General features: G+C 49.2%; 1 protein-coding gene across 1 annotated transcript in view; it reads right to left on the bottom strand.

Moving 5' to 3' along the window:
- NT5C1A (5'-nucleotidase, cytosolic IA) overlaps positions 1-26876 on the bottom strand; it is a 314845-nt gene that overhangs the window by 130209 nt on the left and 157760 nt on the right. The window lies entirely within an intron of this gene.

The following is a 26876-nucleotide window of genomic DNA, read 5'->3' as shown; positions in this document are numbered from 1 at the left end:
CATAGCTTCCTAGCTAATCCCTGGAGCTCCTATATAAGGGTCTTGTAGCTTCCGAGCTCTTAATCCCCGGGGCTCCCATTTAAAGTTCCCAGAGCTTCCTAGCTAATCACTGGGGCTCCCATATAAGGTTCCCATAGCTTCCAAGCTCTTAATCCCCGGGTCTCCCATTTAAGGTTCCCAGAGCTTCCTAGCTAATCCCTGGGGCTCCTATATAAGGGTCCTGTAGCTTCCTAGCTCTTAATCCCCGGGGCTCCCATATACATTTCCTGTATCTTCCTAGCTCTTAATCCCCGGAGCTCCCATATAAGGTTCCTGTAGTATCCTAGCTCTTAATCCCCAGGGCTCCCATACAAGGTTCCCATAGCTTCCTAGCTCTTAATCCCTGGGCTCCCATATAAGGTTCCTGTGGCTTCCTAGATCTTAATCCCCAGGGCTCCCATATAAGGTTCCCATAGCTTCCTAGCTCTTAATCCCTGGGGCTCCCATATAAGGGTCCTGTCGCTTCCTAGTACTTAATCCCTGGGGCTCTGATATATGGACCCTGTAGCTTTTTAGCTCTTAATCCCTAGGGCTCCCATATAAGGTTCCTGTAACTTCTTAGCTCTTAATCACCGGGGCTCCCACATAAGGTTACTGTATTTTACTAGCTCTTAATCCCCAGGGCTCCCATATAAGGTTCCTGTAGCATCCTAGCTCTTAATCCCCGGGGCTCCCATATAAGGTTCCTGTGGCTTCCTAGCTCTTAATCCCCAGGACTCCCATATAAGGTTCCCATAGCTTCCTAGTTCTTAATCCCTGGGGTTCCCATATAAGGTTCCCATATCTTCCTAACTCTTAATCCCTGGGGCTCCTATATAAATTTCCTGTAGCTTCCTAGCTCTTAATCTCCGGAGCTCCCATATAAGGTTCCTTAGGCTTCCTAGCTGTGAATCCCTAGGGCTCCCATATAAGGTTCCTGTAGCTTCCTAGCTCTTAATCCCCGGGGCTCCCATTTAAGGTTCCCAGAGCTTCCTAGCTAATCACTGGGGCTCCCATATAAGGTTCCCATAGCTTCCAAGCTGTTAATCCCCGGGTCTCCCATTTAAGGTTCCCAGAGCTTCCTAACTAATCCCTCGGGCTCCTATATATAAGGGTCCTGTAGCTTCCTAGCTCTTAATCCCCGGGGCTCCCATTTAAGGATCCCAGAGCTTCCTAGCTAATAGCTGGGGCTCCCATATAAGGTTCCCATAGCTTCCAAGCTCTTAATCCCAGGGTCTCCCATTTAAGGTTCCCAGAGCTTCCTAACTAATCCCTGGGGCTCCTATATAAGGGTCCTGTAGCTCCCTAGCTCTTAATTCCCGGGGCTCCCATTTAAGGTTCCCAGAGCTTCCTAGCTAATCACTGGGGCTCCCATATAAGGTTCCCATAGCTTCCTAGCTCTTAATCCCTGGGGCTCCCATATACATTTCCTGTAGATTCCTAGCTCTTAATCCCCGGAGCTCCCATATAAGGTTCCTGTAGTATCCTAGCTCTTAATCCCCAGGGCTCCCATATAAAGTTCCCATAGCTTCCTAGCTCTTAATCCCTGGGGCTCCCATATAAGATTCCCAGAGTTTCCTAGCTCTTAATCCCCAGGGCTCCCATATAAGGTTCCTGTAGCATCCTAGCTCTTAATCCCCAGGGCTCCCATATAAGATTTACATAGCTTCCTAGCTCTTAATTCTTGGGGCTCCCACATAAGGGCCATGTAGCTTCCTAGTACTTAATCCCTGGGGCTCTGATATATGGACCCTGTAGCTTCCTAGCTCCTAATCCTTAGGGCTCCCATATAAGGTTACTGTAGTTTACTAGCTCTTAATCCCCAGAGCTCCCATGTAAAGTTCCTGTAGCATCCTAGCTCTTAATCCCCGGGGCTCCCATCTAAGGTTCCTGTGGCTTCCTACCTCTTAATCCCCAGGGCTCCCATATAAGGTTCCCATAGCTTCCTAGCTCTTAATCCCTGGGGCTCCCATATAAGGGTCGTGTAGCTTCCTAGCTCTTAATCCCCGGGGTTCCCATATAAGGTTCCCATAGCTTCCTCGCTCTTAATCCCTGGGGCTCCCATTTAAGGTTCCTGTAGTTTCCGAGCTCTTAATCCCCAGGGCTCCCATATAATGTTCCTGTAGCTTCCAAGCACTTAATCCCCGGGGCTCCCATATAAGGTTCCTGTAGTTTCCTAGCTCTTAATCCCCGGGGCTCCCATATACATTTCCTGTATCTTCCTAGCTCTTAATCCCCGGAGCTCCCATATAAGGTTCCTGTAGTATCCTAGCTCTTAATCCCCAGGGCTCCCATACAAGGTTCCCATAGCTTCCTAGCTCTTAATCCCTGGGCTCCCATATAAGGTTCCTGTGGCTTCCTAGATCTTAATCCCCAGGGCTCCCATATAAGGTTCCCATAGCTTCCTAGCTCTTAATCCCTGGGGCTCCCATATAAGGGTCCTGTCGCTTCCTAGTACTTAATCCCTGGGGCTCTGATATATGGACCCTGTAGCTTTTTAGCTCTTAATCCCTAGGGCTCCCATATAAGGTTCCTGTAACTTCTTAGCTCTTAATCACCGGGGCTCCCACATAAGGTTACTGTATTTTACTAGCTCTTAATCCCCAGGGCTCCCATATAAGGTTCCTGTAGCATCCTAGCTCTTAATCCCCGGGGCTCCCATATAAGGTTCCTGTGGCTTCCTAGCTCTTAATCCCCAGGACTCCCATATAAGGTTCCCATAGCTTCCTAGTTCTTAATCCCTGGGGTTCCCATATAAGGTTCCCATATCTTCCTAACTCTTAATCCCTGGGGCTCCTATATAAATTTCCTGTAGCTTCCTAGCTCTTAATCTCCGGAGCTCCCATATAAGGTTCCTTAGGCTTCCTAGCTGTGAATCCCTAGGGCTCCCATATAAGGTTCCTGTAGCTTCCTAGCTCTTAATCCCCGGGGCTCCCATTTAAGGTTCCCAGAGCTTCCTAGCTAATCACTGGGGCTCCCATATAAGGTTCCCATAGCTTCCAAGCTGTTAATCCCCGGGTCTCCCATTTAAGGTTCCCAGAGCTTCCTAACTAATCCCTCGGGCTCCTATATATAAGGGTCCTGTAGCTTCCTAGCTCTTAATCCCCGGGGCTCCCATTTAAGGATCCCAGAGCTTCCTAGCTAATAGCTGGGGCTCCCATATAAGGTTCCCATAGCTTCCAAGCTCTTAATCCCAGGGTCTCCCATTTAAGGTTCCCAGAGCTTCCTAACTAATCCCTGGGGCTCCTATATAAGGGTCCTGTAGCTCCCTAGCTCTTAATTCCCGGGGCTCCCATTTAAGGTTCCCAGAGCTTCCTAGCTAATCACTGGGGCTCCCATATAAGGTTCCCATAGCTTCCTAGCTCTTAATCCCTGGGGCTCCCATATACATTTCCTGTAGATTCCTAGCTCTTAATCCCCGGAGCTCCCATATAAGGTTCCTGTAGTATCCTAGCTCTTAATCCCCAGGGCTCCCATATAAAGTTCCCATAGCTTCCTAGCTCTTAATCCCTGGGGCTCCCATATAAGATTCCCAGAGTTTCCTAGCTCTTAATCCCCAGGGCTCCCATATAAGGTTCCTGTAGCATCCTAGCTCTTAATCCCCAGGGCTCCCATATAAGATTTACATAGCTTCCTAGCTCTTAATTCTTGGGGCTCCCACATAAGGGCCATGTAGCTTCCTAGTACTTAATCCCTGGGGCTCTGATATATGGACCCTGTAGCTTCCTAGCTCCTAATCCTTAGGGCTCCCATATAAGGTTACTGTAGTTTACTAGCTCTTAATCCCCAGAGCTCCCATGTAAAGTTCCTGTAGCATCCTAGCTCTTAATCCCCGGGGCTCCCATCTAAGGTTCCTGTGGCTTCCTACCTCTTAATCCCCAGGGCTCCCATATAAGGTTCCCATAGCTTCCTAGCTCTTAATCCCTGGGGCTCCCATATAAGGGTCGTGTAGCTTCCTAGCTCTTAATCCCCGGGGTTCCTATATAAGGTTCCCATAGCTTCCTCGCTCTTAATCCCTGGGGCTCCCATTTAAGGTTCCTGTAGTTTCCGAGCTCTTAATCCCCAGGGCTCCCATATAATGTTCCTGTAGCTTCCAAGCACTTAATCCCCGGGGCTCCCATATAAGGTTCCTGTAGTTTCCTAGCACTTAATTACTGGGGCTCCCATTTAAGGATCCCAGAGCTTCCTACCTCTTAATCCCTGGGGCTCCCATATAATGGTCCCATAGCTTTCTAGCTCTTAATCCCTGTGGCTCCCATATAAGGTTCTTTTGGCTTCCCAGCTCTTAATCCCTCGGATCTCCCATATAACGTTCCCGTAGCTTCGTAGCCCGTAATCCCTGGGGCTCCCATCTAAGGTTCCCATAGCTTCCTAGCTCTTAATCCCCAGGGCTCCCATATAAGGTTCCCATGGTTTCCTAGCTCTTAATCTACAGGGCTCCCATATAAGGTTCCCATATCATCCTAGCTCTTAATCCCCGGGCCTCTCATATTAGGTTTCCATAGCTTCCACGATCTTAATCCCCGGGACTCCCATAGAAGATTCCCATAGCTTCCAAACTCTTAATCCCAGGGGCTCCCATTTAAGGTTCCCAGAGTTTCCTAGCTAATCCCTGGAGCTCTGATATAAGGGTCATGTAGCTTCCTAGCTCTTAATAGCCGGGGCTCCCATATAAATTCCTGTAGCTACCTAGCTCTTAATCCCTGGACCTCCCATATAACGTTCCTGTAGCTTCCTAGCTCTTAATCGCCGGGGCTCCCATATAAGGTTCATGTATTTTCTTAGCCGTTAATCACAGAGGCTCCCATATAAGGTTCCCATAGCTTCCTAGCTCTTAATCCCTGGGGCTCCTTTATACATTTCCTGTAGCTTCCTAGCTCTTAATCCCCAGAGCTCCCATATAAGCTTCCTGTAGCTTCCTAGCTCTTAATCCCCGGGGCTCCCATTTAAGGTTCCCAGAGCTTCCTAGCTCTTAATCCCCTGGGCTCCCATTTAAGGTTCCCAGAGCTTCCTAGCTCTTAATCCCTGGTGCTCCCATATAAGGTTCCCAGAGTTTCCTAGCTCGTAATCCCCAGGGCCCCCATTTAAGGTTCCCAGAGCTTCCTAGCTCTTACTCCCTGGTGCTCCCATATAAGGTTCCCAGAGCTTCCTAGCTAATCCCTGGGGCTCCTATATAAGGGTCCTGTAGCTTCCTAGCTCTTAATCCCCGGGGCTCCCATTTAAGGTTCCCAGAGCTTCCTAGCTAATCACTGGGGCTCCCATATAAGGTTCCCATAGCTTCCTAGCTCTTAATCCCCGGGGCTCCCATATACATTTCCTGTAGCTTCCTAGCTCTTAATCCCCGGAGCTCCCGTATAAGGTTCCTGTAGTATCCTAGCTCTTAATCCCCAGGGCTCCCATATAAGGTTCCCATAGCTACCTAGCTCTTAATCCCTGGGCTCCCATATAAGGTTCCTGTGGCTTCCTAGCTCTTAATCCCCAGGGCTCCATTATAAGGTTCCCATAGCTTCCTAGCTCTTAATCCCTGGCGCTCCCATATAAGGTTCAAAGAGTTTCCTAGCTCTTAATCCCCAGGGCTCCCATATAAGGTTCCTGTAGCATCCTAGCTCTTAATCCCCAGGGCTCCCTTATAATATTCACATAGCTTCCTAGCTCTTAATCCCTGGGGCTCCCATATAAGGGTCCTGTAGCTTCCTAGTACTTAATCCCTGCGGCTCTGATATATGGACCCTGTAGCTTACTAGCTCTTAATCCCCGGGGCTCCCATTTAAGGATCCCAGAGCTTCCTACCTCTTAATCCCTGGGGCTCCCATATAATGGTCCCATAGCTTTCTAGCTCTTAATCCCTGGGGCTCCCATATAAGGTTCCTGTGGCTTCCCAGCTCTTAATCCCTCGTATCTCCCATATAACGCTCCCGTAGCTTCCTAGCTCTTAATCCCTGGGGCTCCCATCTAAGGTTCCCATAGCATCCTAGCTCTTAATCCCGAGGGCTCCCATATTAGGTGCACATAGCTTCCTAGCTCTTAATCCCCAGGGCTCCCATATAAGGTTCCCATAGTTTCCTAGCTCTTAATCCCCAGGGCTCCCATATTAGGTTCCCATATCATCCTAGCTCTTAACCCCCAGGCCTCCCGTATTAGGTTTCCATAGCTTCCAAGCTCTAAATCCCTGGGGCTCCCATTTAAGGTTCCCAGAGCTTCCTAGCTAATCCCAGGGGCTCCGATATAAGGGTCCTGTAGCTTCCTAGCTCTAATAGCCGGGGCTCCCATATAAATTCCTGTAGCTACCTAGCTCTTAATCCCTGGACCTCCCATATAAGGTTCCTGTAGCTTCCAATCTCTTAATCGCCGGGGCTCCCATATAAGGTTCATGTAACTTCTTAGCTCTTAATCACCGGGGCTCCCATATAAGGTTCCCATAGCTTCCTACCTCTTAATCCCTGGGGCTCATATATAAATTTCCTGTAGCTTCCTAGCTCTTAATCCCCGGAGCTCCCATATAAGGTTCCTTAGGCTTCCTTGCTGTGAATCCCTAGGGCTCCCATATAAGGTTCCTGTAGCTTCCTAGCTCTTAATCGCTGGGCCTTCCATGTAAGGTTCCTGTGGCTTCCTTGCTCTTAATCCCCGGGGCTCCCATTTAAGGTTCCCAGAGGTTCCTAGCTCTTAATCCCCGGGGCTCCCATTTAAGGTTCCCAGAGCTTCCTAGCTCTTATTCCCCGGGGCTCCCATTTAAGGTTCCCAGAGCTTCCTAGCTCTTAATCCCTGGCGCTCCCATATAAGGTTCCCAGAGTTTCCTAGCTCTTAATCCCCGGGGCTCCCATATAAGGTTCAGATAGTTTCCTAGCTCTTAATCCCTGGCACTCCCGTATACAGTTCCCAGAGTTTCCTAGCTCTTAATCACCAGGGCTCCCATATAAGGTTCCCATAGTTTCCTAGCTCTTAATCCCCAGGGCTCCCATATAAGGTTCCCATATCATCCTAGCTCTTAATCCCCGGGCCTCCCATAGAAGGTTCCCATAGCTTCCTAGCTAATCCCTGGGGCTCCTATATAAGGGTCCTGTAGCTTCCAAGCTCTTAATCCCTGGGGCTCCCATTTAAGGTTCCCAGAGCTTCCTAGCTAATCACTGGGGCTCCAATATAAGGTTCCCATAGCTTCCAAGCTCTTAATCCCCGGGCCTCCCATTTAAGGTTTCCAGAGCTTCCTAGCTAATCCCTGGGGCTCCTATATAAGGGTCCTGTAGCTTCCTAGCTCTTAATACCTGGGGCTCCCATTTAAGGTTCCCAGAGCTTCCTAGCTAATCACTGGAGCTCCCATATAAGGTTCTCATAGCTTCCTAGCTCTTAATCCCCGGAGCTCCCATATAAGGTTCCTGTAGTATCCTAGCTCTTCATCCCCAGGGCTCCCATATAAGGTTCCCATAGCTTCCTAGCTCTTAATCCCTGGGCTCCCATATAAGGTTCCTGTGGCTTCCTAGATCTTAATCCCCAGGGCTCCCATATAAGGTTCCCATAGCTTCCTAGCTCTTAATCCCTGGGGCTCCCATATAAGGGTCCTGTCGCTTCCTAGTACTTAATCCCTGGGGCTCTGATATATGGACCCTGTAGCTTCCTAGCTCTTAATCCCTAGGGCTCCCATATAAGGTTCCTGTAACTTCTTAGCTCTTAATCACCGGGGCTCCCACATAAGGTTACTGTATTTTACTAGCTCTTAATCCCCAGAGCTCCCATATAAGGTTCCTGTAGCCTCCTAGCTCTTAATCCCCGGGGCTCCCATATAAGGTTCCTGTGGCTTCCTAGCTCTTAATCCCCAGAGCTCCCATATAAGGTTCTCATAGCTTCCTAGTTCTTAATCCCTGGGGCTTCCATATAAGGGTACTGTAGCTTCCTAGCTCTTAATCCCCGGGGCTCCCATATAAGGTTCCCATAGCTTTTTAGCTCTTAATCACCGGGGCTCCCATATAAGGTTCCTGTAGTTTCCTAGCTCTTAATCCCCAGGGCTCCCATATAAGGTTCCCATAGCTTTTTAGCTCTTAATCACCAGGGCTCCCATATAAGGTTCCTGTAGCTTCCTAGCTCTTAATCCCCGGGGCTCCCATATAAGGTTCCTGTGGCTTCCTAGCTCTTAATCCCCAGAGCTCCCATATAATGGTCCCATGGCTTTCTAGCTCTTAATCCCTGGGGCTCCCATATAAGGTTCCTGTGGCTTCCCAGCTCATAATCCCTCAGATCTCCCATATAACGTTCCCGTAGCTTCCTAGCTCTTAATCCCTGGGGCTCCCATCTAAGGTTCCCAAAGCATTTTAGCTCTTAATCCCCAGGGCTCCCATATTAGGTTCCCATAGCTTCCTAGCTCTTAATCCCCAGGGCTCCCATATAAGGTTCCCAAAGTTTCCTAGCTCTTAATCCTGGGGCTCCCATTTAAGGTTCCCAGAGCTTCCTAGCTAATCCCTGGGGCTCCGATATAAGGGTCCTGTAGCTTCCTAACTCTTAATTGCCAGGGCTCCCATATAAATTCCTGTAGCTATCTAGCTCTTAATCCCTGGACCTCCCATATAAGGTTCCTGTAGCTTCCTAGCTCTTAATCCCCGGGGCTCCCATATAAGGTTCATGTAACTTCTTAGCTCTTAATCACCGGGGCTCCCATATAAGGTTCCCATAGCTTCCTAGCTCTTAATCCCTGGGGCTCCTATATAAATGTCCTGTAGTTTCCTAGCTCTTAATCCCCGGAGCTCCCATATAAGGTTCCTTAGGCTTCCTAGCTCTGAATCCGTAGGGCTCCCATATAAGATTCCCATAGCTTCCTAGCTCTTAATCCCTGGGGCTCCCATATGAGGGTCCTGTAGCTTCCTAGCTCTTAATCCCCGGGGCTCCCATATAAAGTTCCCATAGCTTCTTAGCTCTTAATCCCTGGGGCTCCCATATAAGGTTCCTGTAGTTTCCTAGCTCTTAATCCCCAGGGCTCCCATATAAGGTTTCCATAGCTTCCTAGCTCTTAATCACCAGGGCTCCCATATAAGGTTCCTGTAGCTTCCTAGCACTTAATCCCCGGGGCTCCCATTTAAGGTTCCTGTAGCTTCCTAGCACTTAATCACTGGTGCTCCCATTTAAGGATCCCAGAGCTTCCTACCTCTTAATCCCCGGGGCTTCCATATAATGGTCCCATATCTTTCTAGCACTTAATCCTCGTGGCTCTGATATACAGGTCCTGTAGCTTCCTAGCTCTTAATCCCTGGGGCTCCCATATAAAGGTCCTGTGGCTCCCTAGCTCTTAATCCCTGGGGCTCCCATATAATGTTCCCATAGCTCCCTAGCTCTTAATCTCCGGGGCTCCCATTTAAAGTTCCCATAGCTCCCTAGCTCTTAATCCCAGGGCTCCCATATAAAGTTCCCATAGCTCCCTAGCTCTTAATCCCCGGGGCTCCCAGGTAAGGTTCCCATAGCTTCCTAGCTCTTAATCCCCGGGGCTCCCATATAAGGTTCCCATAGCTCCCTAGCTCTTAATCCCCAGGGCTCCCATATAAAGTTCCTATAGCTCCCTAGCTCTTAATCCCCGGGGCTCCCATATAAGGTTCCCATAGCTTCCTAGCTCTTAATCCCCAGGGCTCCCATATAAAGTTCCCATAGCTCCCTAGCTCTTAATCACCGGGGCTCCCGTATAAGGTTCCCATAGCTTCCTAGCTCTTAATCACCAGGGCTCCCATTTAAAGTTGCTATAGCTTCCTAGCTCTTAATCCCCGGGGCTCCCATATAAGGTTCCCAGAGCTTCCCAGCTCTTAATCCCCGGGGCTCCCATATAAGGTTCCCATAGCTCCCTAGCTCTTAATCCCCAGGGCTCCCATATAAAGTTCCCATAGCTCCCTAGCTCTTAATCCCCGAGGCTTCCATATAAGGTTCCCATAGCTTCCTAGCTCTTAATCCCCAGGGCTCCCATATAAAGTTCCATTAGCTCCCTAGCTCTTAATCACCGGGGCTCCCGTATAAAGTTCCCATAGCTTCCTAGCTCTTAATCACCAGGGCTCCCATATAAAGTTGCTATAGCTTCCTATCTCTTAATCCCCGGGGCTCCTATATAAGGTTCCCATAGCTCCCTAGCTCTTAATCCCCGGGGCTCCCATATAAAGTTCCCATAGCTCCCTAGCTCTTAATCCCCAGGGCTCCCATATAAGGTTCCCATAGCTCCCTAGCTCTTAATCCCTGGGCTCCCATATAAGTTTCCTGTAGCTTCCTGGCTCTTAATCCCCGGGGCTCCCATATAAGGTTCCCATAGCTCCCTAGCTCTTAATCCCCAGGGCTCCCATATAAAGTTCCCATAGCCCCCTAGCTCTTAATCCCCGGGGCTCCCATATAAGGTTCCCATAGTTTCCTAGCTCTTAATCCCCAGGGCTCCCATATAAAGTTCCCATAGCTCCTTAGCTCTTAATCACCGGGGCTCCCTTATAAGGTTACCATAGCTTCTTAGCTCTTAATCACCAGGGCTCCCATATAAAGTTGCATAGCTTCCTAGCTCTTAATCCCCGGGGCTCCCATATAAAGTTCCCAGAGCTTCCCAGCTCTTAATCCCCGGGGCTCCCATATAAGGTTCCCAGAGCTTCCTAGCTCTTAATCCGCAGGGCTCCCATAAAAGGTTCCCAGAGCTTCCCAGCTCTTAACCCCCAGGGCTCCCATATAAGGTTCACATAGCCTCCTAGCTCTTAATCCCTGGGGCTCCCATATAAGGTTCCCAGAATTTCCTAGCTCTTAATCCCCAGGGCTCCCATATAATGTTCACATAGCTTCCTAGCTCTTAATCCCCAGGGATCCCATATAAGGTTCCCATAGCTTCCTAGCTCTTAATCCCTGGGGCTCCCATTTAAGGATCCCAGAGCTTCCTACCTCTTAATACCGGGGCTCCCATATAATGGTCGCATATCTTTCTAGCACTTAATCCTCGTGGCTCTGATATACAGGTCCTGTAGCTTCCTAGTTCTTAATCCCTGGAGCTCTGATGTACGGGTCCTGTAGCTTCCTAGCTCTCAATCCCTGGGACTCCCATATAAAGTTCCTCTGGCTTCCTAGCTCTTAATCCCTGTGGCTCCCATATAATGTTCCCATAGCTCCCTAGCTTTTAGTCCCCGGGCTCCCATATAAGGTTCCCATAGCTCCGTAGCTCTTAATCCCCAGGGCTCCCATATAAAGTTCTGATAGCTCCCTAGCTCTTAATCCCCGGGGCTCCCATATAAGGTTCCCATAGCTTCCTAGCTCTTAATCCCCAGGGCTCCCATATAAAGTTCGCATAGCTCCCTAGCTCTTAATCATCTGGGCTCCCATATAAGGTTCCCAGAGCTTCCTAGCTCTTAATCCCCGGGGCTCCCATATAAGGTTCCCAGAGCTTCCTAGCTCTTAATCCCTGGGGCTCTCATATCAGGTTCCCAGAGCTTCCCAGCTCTTAATCCCTGGGGCCACCATATAAGGTTCCCATAGCCTCCTAGCTCTTAATCCTGAGGCTTCCATTTAAGGTTCCTGTAGCTTCCTAGCTCTTAATCCCCAGGGCTCCCATATAATGTTCCTTTAGCTTCCTACTTCTTAATCCCCAGGGCTCCCATATAAGGTTCCTGTAGCTTCCTAGCTCTTAATCCCTGGGGCTCCCATATAAGGGTCCTGTAGCTTCCTAGCTCTTAATCCCCGGGGCTCCCATATAAGGTTCCCATAGCGTCCTAGCTCTTAATCCCTGGGGATCCCATATAAGGTTTCCATAGCTTCCTAGGTCTTAATCACCGGGGCTCCCATATAAGGTTTGCATAGCTTCCTAGCTCTTAATATCCGGGTCTCTGAAATACGGGTCCTGTAGCTTCCTAGCTCTTAATCCCTGGGGCTCCCATATAAAGTTCCCATAGCCTCCTAGCTCTTAATCCGAGGCTCCCATATAAGGTTCCTGTAGATTCCTAGCTCTTAATCCCCATGGCTCCCATATAAGGTTCCTGTAACTTCCTAGCTCTTAATCCCAGGGGCTCCCATTTAAGGTTCCCATAGCTTCCTAACTCTCAATCCCCACGGCTCCATATAAGGTTCCCATAGCGTTCTATCTCTTAATCGCTGGGGCTCCCATATAAGGTTCCCATAGCTTCCTAGCTCTAAATCCCTGGTGCTCCCATATAAGGTTTCCATAGCTTCCTAGCACTTAATCACCGGGGCTCCATTATAAGGTTCGCATAGCTTCATAGCTCTTAATCTCCGGGGTTCCCATATAAGTTTCCTGTGGCTTCCTAGCTTTTAATCTCTGGGGCTCCACATAAGGTTCCCGGAGCTTCCTAGCTCTGAATCCCAGGGGCTCCCATATAAGGTTCCCATAGCTTCCTAGCTCTTAATCTTTGGGGCTCCCATATAAGGGTCCTGTAGCTTCCTAGCTCGTAATCACATGGGCTCCCATATAAGGTTCCGAGAGCTGCCTAGCTCTTAATCCCAGCAGCTCCCATATAAGGTTCCCAGAGCTTCCTAGCTCTTAATCCCCGGGGCTCCCATATAAATTTGCTGTAGCTTCCTAGCTCTTAATCCCCGGGGCTTCCATATAAGGTTAGCATAGCTTCCTAGCTCTTAATTGCCAGGGCTTCCATATAACATTCCCAGAGCGTCCTAGCTCTGAATCCCAGGGGCTCCCATGTAAATTTCCATAGCTTCCTAGCTCTTAATCCCTGGGGCTCCCATATAAGGTTCCCAGAATTTCCTAGCTCTTAATCCCCAGGGCTCCCATATAATGTTCACATAGCCTCCTAGCTCTTAATCCCTGGGGCTCCCATATAAGGTTCCCAGAATTTCCTAGCTCTTAATCCCTAGGGCTCCCATATAATGTTCACATAGCTTCCTAGCTCTTAATCCCCAGGGATCCCATATAAGGTTCCCATAGCTTCCTAGCTCTTAATCCCTGGGGCTCCCATTTAAGGATCCCAGAGCTTCCTACCTCTTAATACCGGGGCTCCCATATAATGGTCCCATATCTTTCTAGCACTTAATCCTCGTGGCTCTGATATACAGGTCCTGTAGCTTCCTAGTTCTTAATCCCTGGAGCTCTGATGTACGGGTCCTGTAGCTTCCTAGCTCTCAATCCCTGGGGCTCCCATATAAAGTTCCTCTGGCTTCCTAGCACTTAATCCCTGGGGCTCCCATATAATGTTCCCATAGCTCCCTAGCTTTTAGTCCCTGGGCTCCCATATAAGGTTCCCATAGCTCCGTAGCTCTTAATACCCAGGGCTCCCATATAAAGTTCTGATAGCTCCCTAGCTCTTAATCCCCGGGGCTCCCATATAAGGTTCCCATAGCTTCCTAGCTCTTAATCCCCAGGGCTCCCATATAAAGTTCCCATAGCTCCCTAGCTCTTAATCATCTGGGCTCCCATATAAGGTTCCCAGAGCTTCCTAGCTCTTAATCCCCGGGGCTCCCATATAAGGTTCCCAGAGCTTCCTAGCTCTTAATCCCTGGGGCTCTCATATCAGGTTCCCAGAGCTTCCCAGCTCTTAATCCCTGGGGCCACCATATAAGGTTCCCATAGCCTCCTAGCTCTTAATCCTGAGGCTTCCATTTAAGGTTCCTGTAGCTTCCTAGCTCTTAATCGCCAGGGCTCCCATATAATGTTCCTTTAGCTTCCTACTTCTTAATCCCCAGGGCTCCCATATAAGGTTCCTGTAGCTTCCTAGCTCTTAATCCCTGGGGCTCCCATATAAGGGTCCTGTAGCTTCCTAGCTCTTAATCCCCGGGGCTCCCATATAAGGTTCCCATAGCGTCCTAGCTCTTAATCCCTGGGGATCCCATATAAGGTTCCCATAGCTTCCTAGGTCTTAATCACCGGGGCTCCCATATAAGGTTTGCATAGCTTCCTAGCTCTTAATATCCGGGTCTCTGAAATACGGGTCCTGTAGCTTCCTAGCTCTTAATCCCTGGGGCTCCCATATAAAGTTCCCATAGCCTCCTAGCTCTTAATCCGAGGCTCCCATATAAGGTTCCTGTAGATTCCTAGCTCTTAATCCCCATGGCTCCCATATAAGGTTCCTGTAACTTCCTAGCTCTTAATCCCAGGGGCTCCCATTTAAGGTTCCCATAGCTTCCTAGCTCTCAATCCCCACGGCTCCATATAAGGTTCCCATAGCGTTCTATCTCTTAATCGCCGGGGCTCCCATATAAGGTTCCCATAGCTTCCTAGCTCTAAATCCCTGGTGCTCCCATATAAGGTTCCCATAGCTTCCTAGCACTTAATCACCGGGGCTCCATTATAAGGTTCCCATAGCTTCCTAGCTCTTAATCTCTGGGGTTCCCATATAAGTTTCCTGTGGCTTCCTAGCTTTTAATCTCTGGGGCTCCACATAAGTTTCCCGGAGCTTCCTAGCTCTGAATCCCAGGGGCTCCCATATAAGGTTCCCATAGCTTCCTAGCTCTTAATCCTTGGGGCTCCCATATAAGGGTCCTGTAGCTTCCTAGCTCGTAATCACATGGGCTCCCATATAAGGTTCCGAGAGCTGCCTAGCTCTTAATCCCAGCAGCTCCCATATAAGGTTCCCAGAGCTTCCTAGCTCTTAATCCCCGGGGCTTCCATATAAATTTGCTGTAGCTTCCTAGCTCTTAATCCCCGGGGCTTCCATATAAGGTTAGCATAGCTTCCTAGCTCTTAATTGCCAGGGCTTCCATATAACATTCCCAGAGCGTCCTAGCTCTGAATCCCAGGGGCTCCCATGTAAATTTCCATAGCTTCCTAGCTCTTAATCCCTGGGGCTCCCATATAAGGTTTCCATAGCTTTCTTGCTCTTAATCCCCAGGGCTCCCATATAAGGTTCCTGTAGTTTCCTAGCTCTTAATCGCTGGGGCTCTGATATACGGGTCATGTAGCTTCCTAGCTCTTAATCCCCGGGGCTCCCATATAAGGTTCCCATAGCTTTCTAGCTTTTAATCCCAGGGGCTCCCATATAAGGTTCCTGTCGTTTCCTAGCTCTTAATCGCCGGGGCTCTGATACACGGGTCCTGTAGCTTCCTAGCTCTTAATCCCCGGGGCTCCCATATAAGGTTCCTGTAGCATCCTATCTCTTAATCCCTGGGGCTCCCATATAAGGTTCCCAGAGTTTCCTAGCTCTTATTCGCCGGGGCTCCCATATAAGGTCTGCATAGCTTCCTAGCTCTTAATCCCTGGGGCTCTGATGTATGGGTACTCTAGCTTCCTAGCTCTTAATCCCTGGGGCTCTGATATATGGGACCTGGAGCTTCCTATCTCTTAATCCTGAGGCTCCCATATAAGGTTCCTGTAGCGTCCTAGCTCTTAATCCCCAGGGCTCCCATATAAGGTTTCCATAGCTTTCTAGCTCTTAATCCCAGGGCTCCCATACAAGGTTCCTGTGGCTTCCTAGCTCATAATACACGGGTCTCCCATATAAGGTTCCTGTAGCTTCCTAACACTTAATCCCCGGGGCTCCTATATAAGGTTCCTGTGGCTTCCTAGCTCTGAATCCCAGGCGCTCCCATATAATGTTCCTGTGGCTTCTTAGCTCTGAATCCCACGGGCTCCCATATAAGGTTCCTTAGGCTTCCTAACTCTGAATCCCTAGGGCTCCCATATAAGGTTCCGGTGGCTTCCTAGCTCTGAAACCCAGGGGCTCCCATATAAGGTTCCTTAGGCTTCCTAGCTCTGAATCCCTAGTGCTCCCATATAAGGTTCCTGTAGCTTCCTAGCTCTTAATCGGCGGGGCTTCCATATAAGGTTCTCAGAGCTTCCTAGCTCTGAATCCCAGGGGCTCCCACATAAGTATCTTGTAGCTTTCTAGCTCTTAATCCCCAGGCCTCCCATATAAGGTTCCTATAGTTGCCTAGCTCTTAATCGCTGGGGCTCTGATATACGGGCCCTGTAGATTCCTAGCTCTTAATCCCTGGGGCTCCCATATAAGTTTCCCATAGCTTCCGAGCTCTTAAAATCCCCAGGACTCCCATATAAGGTTCCCATAGCATCCTAGCTCTTAATCCCCGGGGCTCCCATATAAGGTTCCCAGAGCTTCCTAGCTAATCCCTGGGGCTCCGATATAAGGGTCCTGTAGCTTCCTAACTCTTAATCCCCGGGGCTCCCATATAAGGTCCCATAGCGTCCTAGCTCTTAATCCCGGGTCTCCCATATAAGGTTCCCATAGCTTCCTAGCTCTTAATCGCTCAGGCTCTTATATACGGTCCTGTAGCTTCCTAGCTCTTAATCACCGGGGCTCCCATATAAGGTTCTGAGAGCTTCCTAGCTCTTAATCCCCGAGTCTCACATATAAGGTTCCTGTAGCTTCCTAGCACTTAATCGTCGGGCTCCCATATAAGGTTCCCATAGCATCCTAGCTCTTAATCCCCGAGGCTCCCATATAAGGTCCCTGTAGCTTCCTAGCTCTTAATTCCCTAGATCTCCCATATATTGTTCTGTTACCTTCCTAGCTCTTAATACCCGGAACTCCCATATAAGGTTCCAATAGCTTCTTAGCTCTTAATCGCTGGGCCTCTGATATACGGGTCCTGAAACTTCTGAGCTATTAATCTCTGGAGCTCCCATATAAGGTTCCCATAGCTTCCTAGCTCTTAATCACGGGGCTCCGATATAAGGTTCCTGTAGCTTCCAAGCTCTTAATCCCCAGGGCTCCCATATAAAGTTCCCATAGCTTCCTAGCTCTTAATCACTGGGGCTGTGATATATGGACCCTGTAGCTTCCTAGCTCTTCGCTCGGGCTCTGATATACGGGTCCTGTAGCGTCCTAGCTCTTAATCCCTGGGGCTCCCATATAAGGTTCCTGTAGCTTCCTAGCTCTTAATCCCTGGGGCTCTGATATATGGGACCTGTAGGTTACTAGCTCTTAATCCCCAGGGCTACTATATAAAGTTCCCATAGCTTCCTAGCTCTTAATCCCTGGGGCTCTGATATATGGGCCCTGTAAATTCCTAGCACTTAATCCCCAGGGCTCTCATATAAGGTTCCCATAGCTTCCTAGCTCTTAATCCCTGGTGCTCCCATATAAGGTTCCCGTAGCTTCCTAGCTCTTAATCCATGGTGCTCCCATATGAGGTTCCTGTAGCTTCCTAGCTCTTAATCCCCGGTGCTCCCATATAAGGTTCCTGTAGCTTCCTAGCTCTTAATCCCCGGGGCTCTGATATACGGGTCCTGTAGCTTCCTAGCTCTTAATCCCTGGGGCCACCATATAAGGTTCCCATAGCCTCCTAGCTCTTAATCCTGAGGCTTCCATTTAAGGTTCCTGTAGCTTCCTAGCTCTTCATCCCCAGGGCTCCCATATAATGTTCCTTTAGCTTCCTAGCTCTTAATCCCCAGGGCTCCCATATAAGGTTCCTGTAGCTTCCTAGTTCTTAATCCCTGGGGCTCCCATATAAGGGTCCTGTAGCTTCCTAGCTCTTAATCCCTGGGGCTCCCATGTAAGGTTCCCATAGCGTCCTAGCTCTTAATCCCTGGGGATCCCATATAAGGTACCCATAGCTTCCTAGGTCTTAATCACCGGGGCTCCCATATAAGGTTTGCATAGCTTCCTAGCTCTTAATACCCGGGTCTCTGATATACGGGTCCTGTAGATTCCTAGCTCTTAATCCCTGGGGCTCCCATATAAAGTTCCCATAGCCTCCTAGCTCTTAATCTGAGGCTCCCATATAAGGTTCATGTAGCTTCCTAGCTCTTAATCCCCATGGCTCCCATATAAGGTTCCTGTAACTTCCTAGCTCTTAATCCCAGGGGCTCCCATTTAAGGTTCCCATAGCTTCCTAGCTCTCAATCCCGACGGCTCCATATAAGGTTCCCATAGCGTTCTATCTCTTAATCGCCAGAGCTCCCATATAAGGTTCCCATAGCTTCCTAGCACTTAATCACCGGGGCTCCATTATAAGGTTCCCATAGCTTCCTAGCTCTTAATCTCCGGGGTTCCCATATAAATTACCTGTGGGTTCCTAGCTCTTAATCTCTGGGGCTCCACATAAGGTTCCCGGAGCTTCCTAGCTCTGAATCCCAGGGGCTCCCATATGAGGTTTCCATAGCTTCCTACCTCTTAATCCCTGGGGCTCCCATATAAGGGTCCTGTAGCTTCCTAGCTCTTAATCACATGGGCTCCCATATAAGGTTCCGAGAGCTTCCTAGCTCTTAATCCCAGCAGCTCCCATATAAGGTTCCCAGAGCTTCCTAGCTCTTAATGCCCGGGCTCCCATATAAATTTGCTGTAGCTTCCTAGCTCTTAATCCCCGGGGCTTCCATATAAGGTTAGCATAGCTTCCTAGCTCTTAATCGCCAGGGCTTCCATATAACGTTCCCAGAGCTTCCTAGCTCTGAATCCCAGGGGCTCCCATGTAAATTTCCATAGCTTTCTAGCTCTTAATCCCTGGGGCTCCCATATAAGGTTCCCATAGCTTTCTAGCTCTTAATCCCCAGGGCTCCCATATAAGGTTCCTGTAGTTTCCTAGCTCTTAATCGCTGGGGCTCTGATATACGAGTCCTGTAGCTTCCTAGCTCTTAATCCCCGGAGACTCCCATATAAGGTTCCCATAGCTTTCTAGCTCTTAATCCCAGGGGCTCGCATATAAGGTTCTTGTAGTTTCCTAGCTCATAATCGCTGGGGCTCTGATATACGGGTCCTGTAGCTTCCTAGCTCTTAATCCCTGTGGCTCCCATATAAGGTTCCTGTAGCATCCTATCTCTTAATCCCTGGGGCTCCCATGTAAGGTTCCCAGAGTTTCCTAGCTCTTAATCGCCGTGGCCCCCATATAAGGTTTGCATAGCTTCCTAGCTCTTAATCCCTGGGGCTCTGATGTATGGGTACTGTAGCTTCCTAGCTCTTATTCCCTGGGGCTCTGTTATATAGGACCTGTAGCTTCCTATCTCTTAATCCTGAGGCTCCCATATAAGGTTCCTGTAGCTTCCTAGCTCTTAATCCCCAGGGCTCCCATATAAGGTTCCCATAGCTTCCTAGCACTTAATCACCGGGGCTCCCATATAAGGTTCCCATAGCTTCCTAGCTCTTAATCCCAGGGCTCCCATATAAGGTTTCTGTGGCTTCCTAGCTCTGAATCCCACGGGCTTCCATATAAGGTTCCTTAGGCTTCCTAACTCTGAATCCCTAGGGCTCCCATATAAGGTTCCAGTGGCTTCCTAGCTCTGAAACCCAGGGGCTCCCATATAAGGTTCCTTAGGCTTCCTAGCTCTGAATCCCTAGGGCTCCCATTTAGGGTTCCTGTAGCTTCCTAGCTCTTAATCGGCGGGGCTTCCATATAAGGTTCCCAGAGCTTCCTAGCTCTGAATCCCAGGGGCTCCCACATAAGAGTCTTGTAGCTTTCTAGCTCTTAATCCCCAGGCCTCCCATATAAGGTTCCTATAGTTGCCTAGCTCTTAATCGCTGGGGCTCTGATATACGGGCCCTGTAGCTTCCTAGCTCTTAATCCCTGGGGCTCCCATATAAGGTTCCCATAGCTTCCGAGCTCTTAATCGCTGGGGCTCCCATATAAGGTTCCCATAGCTTCCTAGCTCTTCACCCCCAGGACTCTCATATAAGGTTCCCATAGCATCCTAGCTCTTAATCCCCGGGGCTCCCATATAAGGTTCCCAGAGCTTCCTAGCTAATCCCTGGGGCTCCGATATAAGGGTCCTGTAGCTTCCTAACTCTTAATCCCCGGGGCTCCCATATAAGGTCCCATAGCGTCCTAGCTCTTAATCCCGGGTCTCCCATATAAGGTTCCCATAGCTTCCTAGCTCTTAATCGCTCGGGCTCTTATATACGGTCCTGTAGCTTCCTAGCTCTTAATCACCGGGGCTCCCATATAAGGTTCCAGTAGCATCCTAGCACTTAATCCCCGAGGCTCCCATACAAGGTCCCTGTAGCTTCCTAGCTCTTAATCCCCCGGATCTCCCATATAACGTTCCGTTACCTTCCTAGCTCTTAATACCCAGAGCTCCCATATAAGGTTCCAATAGCTTCTTAGCTCTTAATCACTGGGCCTCTGATATACGGGTCCTGTAACTTCCTAGCTATTAATCTCTGGAGCTCAAACATAAGGTTCCCATAGCTTCCTAGCTTTTAATCACGGGGCTCCGATATAAGGTTCCTGTAGCTTCCAAGCTCTTAATCCCCAGGGCTCCCATATAAAGTTCCCATAGCTTCCTAGCTCTTAATCACTGTGTCTCTGATATATGGACCCTGTAGCTTCCTAGCTCTTCGCTCGGGCTCTGATATACGGGTCCTGTAGCGCCCTAGCTCTTAATCCCTGGGGCTCCCATATAAGGTTCCTGTAGCTTCCTAGCTCTTAATCCCTGGGTCTCTGATATATGGGCCCTGTAGATTACTAGCTCTTAATCCCCAGGGCTACTATATAAAGTTCCCAGAGCTTCCTAGCTCTTAATCCCTGGGGCTCTGATATATGGGCCCTGTAAATTCCTAGCACTTAATCCCTGGGGCTCCCATATAAGGTTCCCATAGCTTCCTAGCACTTAATCCCCAGGGCTCCCATATAAGGTTCCTGTAGCTTCCTAGCTCTTAATCCCTGGGGCTCCCATATAAGGTTCCTGTGGCTTCCTAGCTCTTAATCCATGGGGATCCCAAATAAGGTTCCCGTGGCTTCCTAGCACTTAATCCCTGGGGCTCCCATATAAGGTTCCCATAGCTTCCTAGCACTTAATCCCCGGGGCTCCCATATAAGGTTCCTGTAGCTTCCTAGCACTTAATCCCCAGGGCTCCCATATAAGGTTCCTGTAGCTTCCTAGCACTTAATCCCCAGGGCTCCCATATAAGGTTCCCATAGCTTCCTAGCATGTAATGGCTGGGGCTCCTCTATAAGGTCTCATGGCTTCCTAGCTCTTAATCCCTGGAGCTCCCATATAAGGGTCCTGTAGCTTCCTAGCTCTTAATCACAGAGCTCCGATATACCGGTCCTGTAGCTTCCTACCTCTTAATCACGGGGCTCCCATATAAGGTTCCCATAGACTCCTAGCTCTTAATCCCCAGGGCTCCCATATAAGGTTCCCATAGCTTCCTAGCTCTTAATCCCCAGGGCTCCCATATAAGGTTCCCATAGTTTCCTAGTTCTTAATCCCTGGGGCTCCCATATAAGGTTCCCAGAGCTTCCTAGCTCTTAATCCCCGGGGCTCCCATATAAATTTGCTGTAGCTTCCTAGCTCTTAATCCCCGGGGCTTCCATATAAGGTTAGCATAGCTTCCTAGCTCTTAATTGCCAGGGCTTCCATATAACATTCCCAGAGCTTCCTAGCTCTGAATCCCAGGGGCTCCCATGTAAATTTCCATAGCTTCCTAGCTCTTAATCACTGGGGCTCCCATATAAGGTTTCCATAGCTTTCTTGCTCTTAATCCCCAGGGCTCCCATATAAGGTTCCTGTAGTTTCCTAGCTCTTAATCGCTGGGGCTCTGATATACGGGTCCTGTAGCTTCCTAGCTCTTAATCCCCGGGGCTCCCATATAAGGTTCCCATAGCTTTCTAGCTTTTAATCCCAGGGGCTCCCATATAAGGTTCCTGTAGTTTCCTAGCTCTTAATCGCCGGGGCTCTGATACACGGGTCCTGTAGCTTCCTAGCTCTTAATCCCCTGGGCTCCCATATAAGGTTCCTGTAGCATCCTATCTCTTAATTCCTGGGGCTCCCATATAAGGTTCCCAGAGTTTCCTAGCTCTTATTCGCCGGGGCTCCCATATAAGGTTTGCATAGCTTCCTAGCTCTTAATCCCTGGGGCTCTGATGTATGGGTACTCTAGCTTCCTAGCTCTTAATCCCTGGGGCTCTGATATATGGGACCTGTAGCTTCCTATCTCTTAATCCTGAGGCTCCCATATAAGGTTCCTGTAGCTTCCTAGCTCTTAATCCCCAGGGCTCCCATATAAGGTTCCCATAGCTTTCTAGCTCTTAATCCCAGGGCTCCCATACAAGGTTCCTGTGGCTTCCTAGCTCATAATACACGGGTCTCCCATATAAGGTTCCTGTAGCTTCCTTACACTTAATCCCCGGGGCTCCTATATAAGGTTCCTGTGGCTTCCTAGCTCTGAATCCCAGGCGCTCCCATATAATGTTTCTGTGGCTTCTTAGCTCTGAATCCCACGGGCTCCATTATAAGGTTCCTTAGGCTTCCTAACTCTGAATCCCTAGGGCTCCCATATAAGGTTCCGGTGGCTTCCTAGCTCTGAAACCCAGGGGCTCCCATATAAGGTTCCTTAGGCTTCCTAGCTCTGAATCCCTAGTGCTCCCATATAAGGTTCCTGTAGCTTCCTAGCTCTTAATCGGCGGGGCTTCCATATAAGATTCTCAGAGCTTCCTAGCTCTGAATCCCAGGGGCTCCCACATAAGAGTCTTGTAGCTTTCTAGCTCTTAATCCCCAGGCCTCCCATATAAGGTTCCTATAGTTGCCTAGCTCTTAATCGCTGGGGCTCTGATATACGGGCCCTGTAGATTCCTAGCTCTTAATCCCTGGGGCTCCCATATAAGTTTCCCATAGCTTCCAAGCTCTTAAAATCCCCAGGACTCCCATATAAGGTTCCCATAGCATCCTAGCTCTTAATCCCCGGGGCTCCCATATAAGGTTCCCAGAGCTTCCTAGCTAATCCCTGGGGCTCCGATATAAGGGTCCTGTAGCTTCCTAACTCTTAATCCCCGGGGCTCCCATATAAGGTTGCATAGCATCCTAGCTCTTAATCCCGGGTCTCCCATATAAGGTTCCCATAGCTTCCTAGCTCTTAATCGCTCGGGCTCTTATATACGGTCCCATAGCTTCCTAGCTCTTAATCTCCGGGGTTCCCATATACATTTCCTGTGGGTTCCTAGCTCTTAATCTCTGGGGCTCCACATAAGGTTCCCGGAGCTTCCTAGCTCTGAATCCCAGGGGCTCCCATATGAGGTTTCCATAGCTTCCTAGCTCTTAATCCCTGGGGCTCCCATATAAGGGTCCTGTAGCTTCCTAGCTCTTAATCACATGGGCTCCCATATAAGGTTCTGAGAGCTTCCTAGCTCTTAATCCCAGCAGCTCCCATATAAGGTTCCCAGAGCTTCCTAGCTCTTAATCCCCGGGGCTCCCATATAAATTTGCTGTAGCTTCCTAGCTCTTAATCCCCGGGGCTTCCATATAAGGTTAGCATAGCTTCCTAGCTCTTAATCGCCAGGGCTTCCATATAAGGTTCCTATAGTTGCCTAGCTCTTAATCGCTGGGGCTCTGATATACGAGTCCTGTAGCTTCCTAGCTCTTAATCCCCGGAGACTCCCATATAAGGTTCCCATAGCTTTCTAGCTCTTAATCCCAGGGGCTCGCATATAAGGTTCTTGTAGTTTCCTAGCTCTTAATCGCTGGGGCTCTGATATACGGGTCCTGTAGCTTCCTAGCTCTTAATTCCCGTGGCTCCCATATAAGGTTCCTGTAGCATCCTATCTCTTAATCCCTGGGGCTCCCATGTAAGGTTCCCAGAGTTTCCTAGCTCTTAATCACCGGGGCCCCCATATAAGGTTTGCATAGCTTCCTAGCTCTTAATCCCTGGGGCTCTGATGTATGGGTACTGTAGCTTCCTAGCTCTTATTCCCTGGGGCTCTGTTATATGGGACCTGTAGCTTCCTATCTCTTAATCCTGAGGCTCCCATATAAGGTTCCTGTAGCTTCCTAGCTCTTAATCCCCAGGGCTCCCATATAAGGTTCCCATAGCTTCCTAGCACTTAATCACCGGGGCTCCCATATAAGGTTCCCATAGCTTCCTAGCTCTTAATCCCAGGGCTCCCATATAAGGTTTCTGTGGCTTCCTAGCTCTGAATCCCACGGGCTTCCATATAAGGTTCCTTAGGCTTCCTAACTCTGAATCTCTAGGGCTCCCATATAAGGTTCCAGTGGCTTCCTAGCTCTGAAACCCAGGGGCTCCCATATAAGGTTCCTTAGGCTTCCTAGCTCTGAATCCCTAGGGCTCCCATATAAGGTTCCTGTAGCTTCCTAGCTCTTAATCGGCGGGGCTTCCATATAAGGTTCCCAGAGCTTCCTAGCTCTGAATCCCAGGGGCTCCCACATAAGAGTCTTGTAGCTTTCTAGCTCTTAATCCCCAGGCCTCCCATATAAGGTTCCTATAGTTGCCTAGCTCTTAATCGCTGGGGCTCTGATATACGGGCCCTGTAGCTTCCTAGCTCTTAATCCCTGGGGCTCCCATATAAAGTTCCCATAGCTTCCTAGCTCTTCACCCCCAGGACTCTCATATAAGGTTCCCATAGCATCCTAGCTCTTAATCCCCGGGGCTCCCATATAAGGTTCCCAGAGCTTCCTAGCTAATCCCTGGGGCTCCGATATAAGGGTCCTGTAGCTTCCTAACTCTTAATCCCCGGGGCTCCCATATAAGGTCCCATAGCGTCCCAGCTCTTAATCCCGGGTCTCCCATATAAGGTTCCCATAGCTTCCTAGCTCTTAATCGCTCGGGCTCTTATATACGGTCCTGTAGCTTCCTAGCTCTTAATCACTGGGGCTCCCATATAAGGTCCCTGTAGCTTCCTAGCTCTTAATCCCCCGGATCTCCCATATAAAGTTCCGTTACCTTCCTAGCTCTTAATACCCGGAGCTCCCATATAAGGTTCCAATAGCTTCTTAGCTCTTAATCACTGGGCCTCTGATATACGGGTCCTGTAACTTCCTAGCTATTAATCTCTGGAGCTCCCACATAAGGTTCCCATAGCTTCCTAGCTCTTAATCACGGGGCTCCGATATAAGGTTCCTGTAGCTTCCAAGCTCCTAATCCCCAGGGCTCCCATATAAAGTTCCCATAGCTTCCTAGCTCTTAATCACTGGGTCTCTGATATATGGACCCTGTAGCTTCCTAGCTCTTCGCTCGGGCTCTGATATACGGGTCCTGTAGCGCCCTAGCTCTTAATCCCTGGGGCTCCCATATAAGGTTCCTGTAGCTTCCTAGATCTTAATCCCTGGGTCTCTGATATATGGGCCCTGTAGGTTACTAGCTCTTAATCCCCAGGGCTACTATATAAAGTTCCCAGAGCTTCCTAGCTCTTAATCCCTGGGGCTCTGATATATGGGCCCTGTAAATTCCTAGCACTTAATCCCTGGGGCTCCCATATAAGGTTCCCATAGCTTCCTAGCACTTAATCCCCAGGGCTCCCATATAAGGTTCCTGTAGCTTCCTAGCTCTTAATCCCTGGGGCTCCCATATAAGGTTCCTGTGGCTTCCTAGCTCTTAATCCATGGGGATCCCAAATAAGGTTCCCGTGGCTTCCTAGCACTTAATCCCTGGGGCTCCCATATAAGGTTCCCATAGCTTCCTAGCACTTAATCCCCGGGGCTCCCATATAAGGTTCCTGTAGCTTCCTAGCACTTAATCCCCAGGGCTCCCATATAAGGTTCCTGTAGCTTCCTAGCACTTAATCCCCAGGGCTCCCATATAAGTTTCCCATAGCTTCCTAGCATGTAATGGCTGGGGCTCCTCTATAAGGTCTCATGGCTTCCTAGCTCTTAATCCCTGGAGCTCCCATATAAGGGTCCTGTAGCTTCCTAGCTCTTAATCACAGAGCTCCGATATACCGGTCCCATAGTTTCCTAGTTCTTAATCCCTGGGGCTCCCATATAAGGTTCCCAGAGCTTCCTAGCTCTTAATCAACAGGGCTTCCATGTAAGGTTCCCATAGCTTCCTAGCTCTTAATCCCTGGGGCTCCCATATAAGGTTCTTGTAGCTTCCTAGCTCTTAATCCCAGGGCTCCCGTATAATGTTCCTGTAGCTTCCTAGCTCTTAATCAACGGGGCTCCCATGTAAGGTTCCCATAGCTTTCTAGCACTTAATCCCTGGGGCTCCCATATAAGGTTCCCATAGCTTCCTAGCACTTAATCCCCGGGGCTCCCATATAAGATTCCCATATCTTCCTAGCACTTAATCCCCAGGGCTCCCACGTAAGGTTCCTGTAGCTTCCTAGCTTTTAATCCCTAGGGCTCCCATATAAGGTTCCTGTAGCTTCCGAGCTCTTAATCCCCGGGTTCCCATATAAGGTTCCCGTAGCTTCCTAGCACTTAATCCCCGGTACTCCCATATAAAGTTCCCATAACTTCCTAGCACTTAATCCCCAGGGCTCCCATGTAAGGTTCCTGTAGCTTCCTAGCTCTTAATCAACGGGGCTCCCATGTAAGGTTCCCATAGCTTCCTAGCACTTAATCCCGGGGGCTCCCATATAAGGTTCCTGTAGCTTCCTAGTTCTTAATCAATGGGGCTCCCATATAAGGTTACCATAGGTTCCTAGCACTTAATCCCCGGGGCTCCCATATAAGGTTCCTGTAGCTTCCTAGCACTTAATCCCTGGGGCTCCCATATAAGGTTCCTGTAGCTTCCTAGCTCTTAATCCCCGGGGCTCCCATATAAGGTTCCTGTAGCTTCCTAGCTCTTAATCCCTGGGCCTCCCATATAAGGTTCCTGTAGCTTCCTAGCACTTAATCCCCAGGGCTCCCATATAAGGTTCCAATAGCTTCCTAGCACTTAATCGCCGTGCTCCCATATAAATTTCCCATAGCATCCTAGCTCTTAATCCCCGGGGCTCCCATATAAGGTTCCTGTAGCTTCCTAGCACTTAATCCCCGGGGCTCCCATATAAGGTTCCTGTAGCTTCCTAGCACTTAATCACCGGGGCTCCCATATAAGTTTACTGTATCCTACTAGCTCTTAATACCCGGGGCTCCCATATAAGGTTCCTGTAGCTTCCTAGCTCTTAATCCCTGGGGCTCCCATATAAAGTTCCTGTGGCTTCCTAGCGCTTAATCCCCCGGGATCCCATATAAGGTTCCCATAGCTTCCCAGCACTTAATCCCTGGGGCTGCCATATAAGGTTCCTGTAGCTTCCTAGCTCTTAATCAACGGGGCTCCCATATAAGGTTCCTGTAGCTTCCTAGC

The sequence above is a fragment of the Ambystoma mexicanum genome, chromosome 11, assembly GCF_040938575.1.
Source record: "Ambystoma mexicanum isolate Mex_15411 chromosome 11, UKY_AmexF1_1, whole genome shotgun sequence".
NCBI classification, from domain to species: Eukaryota; Metazoa; Chordata; class Amphibia; order Caudata; family Ambystomatidae; genus Ambystoma; species Ambystoma mexicanum.
This window is presented reverse-complemented; position numbering and strand designations above follow the sequence as displayed.